The following is a 5,925-nucleotide window of genomic DNA, read 5'->3' on the forward strand; positions in this document are numbered from 1 at the left end:
AACAGCATGTACAATGGGAGAGTAAATACCAAACTATTTTCTTCTACAATACACTTGATCATAAAGAAAAGATCCAGTAAACTCCCTTCCCCATCCAGTTGTCACTGTAGTAAAAGAATCACAGTTCATAAGCATTACTGCAGTTTGGGGCAACATACCAACAATCAGCATTAATCATAATGATTAATTTAACTAAGAAACTTCTGGACATTGTCCTATAGAAGCAGATTGCTATTTGCTTGAGGTCACTGACAAGTAAGTGCAGAGATGTGATTCAAACACTAGTGCTTCCCATCCCAGAGACCAGAACATGTAACACCTAGAAAATCCTTACACATCCCCATTAGTCTGGATCAAATTTTTGACAATCTTTGTGGTAAGATGAAAATGTTCATTTGATTTTGCAGTAATTTAAAAGCCAATCTCTAACATATACATCTATGGCTAATTGATTTTCAGTAAGTGTGTCAATACCATTCAATGGGGGAATAGTGTCTTCAACAAATGGTGCTGGAACAATTAGCTATCTAACTTCAAAGTATGAAGTTGGACCCCTACCTCATGCTATATGTATAAAAACATTAATTCAGAATGGCTTAATGACCTAAATATAGGAGCTAAAACAATAAATTTCTTGGAAGAAAAACACAAACACTCTTATGATTTGGGGTTTGGGAATGGTTTCTTGATACAACATCCGAAGCATGAGTAACAGAAGAAAATATGGATAAATTGAACATCATCAAACTTAAATACTTTTGTGCATCAAAGAACATTACCAAGAAGGTGAAAAGCAAATCTACAAAATGGCATAAAATATTTATACATCATATATCTGATAATGGTCTAGTATCCAGAATATTTTAAAAACCCTTATAACTCAACACCAAAAAGACAAAAAATCCAATTGAAAAAATGGGCAGCCTGACCAGGTGGTGGTGCAGTGGATAGAGCATCAGACTGGTACACAGAGGACCTAGGTTCAGAAACCCCAAGGTCACCAGCTTGGGCGCAGGCTCATCCAGCTTGAGCACGAGCTCACCAACTAGAGCGCAGGTTCAACGTCTTAAGCGTGGGATCATAGACATGACCCCATGGTCGCTGGCTTGAGCCCAAAGCTTGCTGGCTTGAAGCCCAAGGTCACTGGCTTGAGTCCAAGGTCTCTGTCTTGAGCAACGGGTCACTCACTCTGCTGTAGTCCGCCCCCTCATCAAGGCACATATGAGAAAGCAATCAACAAACAGCTAAGGAGCCGCCACAAAGAATTGATGCTTCTCATCTCTCTCCTTTCCTGTCTGTCCCAATCTGTCCTTCTCTCTGACTCTCTCTGTCTCTATAAAAAGAAAGAGAGAGAGAGAGAGAGAGAAAGAGAAAAATGGGCAAAGGATTTGAATAGACATTTCTCCAAAGAAGATATACAAATAGCTAACAAATACATGAAAAGATACTGAACATCATTGGCCACTAGGTAAATGTAAATCAAAACCTTGAGATACCACTTTATACCCCTTACGATAGCTATAATTATAATTAAAAACCACACCAATAGACAATAAATAATGGTGAGCATGTAGAGAAATTGGAACCCTCCTACATTGCTGATAGGAATGTAAAATGGTTCAGTGTTATGGAAAATAGTTTGTAATTCTTCAAAAACTTAAATAGAATTACTATATGACAAGCAATTCTACTGTTAAGTACATTACCCACTAAAAACTGGTAATCAAACAAATACATATCCATAACAGCACTATCATGTTAGCCAAACGATGAAAATAATATGTTTGCTAATAGATGAATGGATAAACAAATTGTGATATGAATATTCAGTGAAAAAAGAAATAAAATACTGATACTCTGTATATGCTACAATGTGGATGAACCTCAAAAACATTAAGTGAAAGAAGGTAGATACAAAAGATCAAGGTTATCCATTGATCTATTGATTCCATTCCAATGATTCCATTACATGAAATATCCAGAATAGGTAAATCCATTAGAGACAAAACACAAATTGGTGGTTGCCAGGAGCTGGGGCTGGGTGAATGGGGAGTAATAGCTTAATGGGTATGAGCTTTCCTTTTGGAACGATGAAAATGTTTTAGAACCATGGTAGTTGCATAACACTGGATGTACTAAATAGCACTGAAATGTCCACTTTAAAGTGGTTAATTTTGTTACATTACGTGAATCTCACCTCATTAAAAAAAAAAAAAAAAAAGCCAGTCTCTACAGTTGGAGTTCATATTAAGCAACCCAAGAGAATGTGTCAAACTTGTCCCGGTTTCCATTTTATATTAAGAACAACTGAATTCCATTTTCTGTTTTGGAACTGTTTCATGGAATTTGAAAACTAAACTAGATGTGGCTTTTAATTCTAAACAAAACAGTAAGAAATAAAATTACAAAATAGATGGTTTAATTGTTTTTTTTCTCTCTCAAGTGTTTTCAAATGTTTTGAGATTTTTAATAGCAAAAGGAAATCACATTTAGTACAGCTGGATAATTTCTACATAATTGGCTTTTCATTCTTGATCTGGTTTTGAACAGTTTACTCTATTTTAGGAATTAACCATTATCAACTTCATTAATGAAACAGAAACCACCTCCTCTAATCATTTATAAAATGCTTGTCAAACAAAATTTAAACAAAGAATAGGATCTGGGCAAAGTAACAGCTCTTTCAAAACTACTGCAACTAATTATAGGAGTATTCTAGTTATTTTGTTATTGTTTTCCATTTATTATGAAAGAATCCTGAAGAGCTACAGCACTTCTCTTGACATAGTTATCTGCATTTTTTATACAAGGGTAATTATTTTAATAATACTTTTTATCCACTGATGTGAAAAGCCGAATTTGTAGCAGCTAGTTTATGTCTACAACTTATAAAAAATCAGATTCCTATTGTATCAAGCCACCTTTAGAGCATTATTAATAGTAGTAGTAGTATTTAATTAAGTGAGAGCAGGGAAGGCAGAGAGACAGACTCCTGCATGCGCCCTGACCAGGATCCACCTCACAAGTCCGCTACGGGGCATGTAGAGCATTATTTTCTATTCTACTTATTTTTTTATTTGACTAAGTGAAAAAGACCACAGGAGATAGTGTACAGTATATTCCTTAGTTTAAGACATACTTAAGAAATTGCACAAGCAAAATTACCAGATTATGTTTCCAAAAACAAAATTAGACTTAAAATATAATTCTAAAAGATTGTTCTACTGAGATCGAATGAGAATACCACAAAGTTATAAGTGACTTATTGAAAGAAAATGCTCCACCCTTCTAATACTTTCCCCTCACAAGGCTTCAAATTTTATAGCATTGAGAATGTTACTAATTTAGAGAAATAAGGCAGAAAAACTAAAATGCAAATTCAAAATATAAGGGCTAATGAGAAGATGCAATGTTTATATATATAAATGATGCTAGTGGCTGATCATCAATTGAACATGTTCTTTGAGCTTTTTTCTAGTTCATCACTGCACTTTGCTGGCTAAAGGGATCAATCTGTAGCTATGGAGCAGAAAAGTTTCATAAAATGATTTGATCCATAATCTTTTATTCATTACTATCCCATTAGATTCTTGGTCTGCAACTATTTTCTTCACATTTGTGTTACCAGTGCCCATCACAGGGCCTGTCTCATAATAGATGTTCAAAAAGTATAAATGAATGAATGAAGAATGAATGTCTGCTATGCTAACCAACTGAGCTAACTATCCAGAGATTAAAAGTGAAGATGTCTTGTAATAAAGTAATGTCTCTGGCATTCCAGAAAATCAGAATAGCTAACTTACGGAGTTCACTATCTTACACCTTCTGTTTTAAAATGCAAGATTTGTTTATCCTCATTTTATAGGAGGATAACTGAGCATTAGTGGTTGACACTTTGTTTATGCATTTCTTAGTGCTTTATCTCTATAATTGGGCTATAATTGTTTTCATTCAAATTTATCTAAAATAATTAATCATGTATACCATATAAGCAGAGATTATGTTCATTTTTATTTCCCTGGTGCATAATCAAGTGACTTGCATATGAGAGATACTCAATAAAGGCTTGTTGAACCCAAAATTGATACTTGTTCTAAAATATTTTCCTCTTCATTTTTGTGTTGTTTGTAGTACTTTAATATTACAGAAATCTGTAGATAATGGCAGGGGTTGTTCTGCATATTTATAATTGATAATTTATATATATATTTTTTCTTTACATTGTCTAAGTCTATATAAAGGTTTGTCTCATGGAGGGGAGAGTACCCGATAGGTTAGACTTCGTTAGTATAGCAAGCTCAATTTATATATTTTTGATGTCTTATTGATTAGCACTGGTTTATGAAGAAACATGTTAATGGCCTCTTCTTTTTATTTTTTTATTTTTTATTTTTTTTAATTCTGAAGCTGGAAACGGGAAGAGACAGTCAGACAGACTCCCGCATGCGCCCGACCGGGATCCATCCAGCACGCCCACCAGGGGCGACGCTCTGCCCACCAAGGGGCGATGCTCTGCCCCGCCGGGGCATCGCCCTGCTGCGACCAGAGCCACTCTAGCGCCTGGGGCAGAGGCCAAGGAGCCATCCCCAGCGCCCGGGCCAACTTTGCTCCAATGGAGCCTTGGCTGCGGGAGGGGAAGAGAGAGACAGAGAGGAAGGAGGGGGTGGGGGGTGGTGAAGCAAATGGGCGCTTCTCCTATGTGCCCTGGCCGGGAATCGAACCCGGGTCCCTGCACGCCAGGCCGACGCTCCACCGCTGAGCCAACCGGCCAGGGCCTTCTTTTTTTTTTTTTTTTTTTTTTTTAATAATTTTATTTTTTTAATGGGGTGACATCAATAAATCAGGATACATATATTCAAAGATAACAAGTCCAGGGTATCTTGTCGTTCAATTATGTTGCATACCCATCACCCAAAGTCAGATTGTCCTCTGTCACCTTCTATCTTGTTTTCTTTGTGCCCCTCCCCCTCCCCCTTTCCCTCTCCCATTCCCCCCTCCCCCCCGTAACCACCACACTCTTATCAATGTCTCTTAGTTTCACTTTTATGTCCCACCTACGTATGGAATAATGCAGTTCCTGTTTTTTTCTGATTTACTTATTTCACTTCGTATCATGTTATCAAGATCCCACCATTTTGCTGTAAATGTTCCGATGTCATCATTTCTTATGGCTGAGTAGTATTCCATAGTGTATATGTGCCACATCTTCTTTATCCAGTCATCTATTGACGGGCTTTTTGGTTGTTTCCATGTCCTGGCCACTGTGAACAATGCTGCAATAAACATGGGGCTGCATGTGTCTTTACGTATCAATGTTTCTGAGTTTTGGGGTATATACCCAGTAGAGGGATTGCTGGGTCATAAGGTAGTTCTATTTTCAGTTTTTTGAGGAACCACCATACTTTCTTCCATAATGGTTGTACTACTTTACATTCCCACCAACAGTGTATGAGGGTTCCTTTTTCTCCACAGCCTCTCCAACATTTGCTATTACCTGTCTTGCTAATAATAGCTAATCGAACAGGTGTGAGGTGGTATCTCATTGCAGTTTTGATTTGCATTTCTCTAATAGCTAAAGAAGATGAGCATCTTTTCATATATCTGTTGGCCATTTGTATTTCTTCCTGGGAGAAGTGTCTGTTCATATCCTCTTCCCATTTTTTTATTGGATTGTTTGTTTGTTTGTTGTTGAGTTTTATGAGTTCTTTGTATATTTTGGATATTAGGCCCTTATCTGAGCTGTTGTTTGAAAATATCATTTCCCATTTAGTTGGCTTTCTGTTTATTTTGTTATCAGTTTCTCTTGCTGAGCAAAAACTTCTTAGTCTGATGTAGTCCCATTCATTAATTTTTGCCTTCACTTCTCTTGCCATTGGAGTCAAATTCATAAAATGCTCTTTGAAACCCAGGTCCATGAGTTGAGTA

General features: G+C 36.7%; 1 pseudogene; it reads right to left on the bottom strand.

Moving 5' to 3' along the window:
• Positions 1–4,220: 4,220 nt before the first annotated feature.
• On the bottom strand, positions 4,221–4,337 carry LOC136315823 (small nucleolar RNA SNORA28; annotated as a pseudogene).
• Positions 4,338–5,925: the final 1,588 nt, after the last annotated feature.

Source organism: Saccopteryx bilineata, chromosome 11 (genome assembly GCF_036850765.1).
Source record: "Saccopteryx bilineata isolate mSacBil1 chromosome 11, mSacBil1_pri_phased_curated, whole genome shotgun sequence".
Taxonomy (NCBI): Eukaryota; Metazoa; Chordata; class Mammalia; order Chiroptera; family Emballonuridae; genus Saccopteryx; species Saccopteryx bilineata.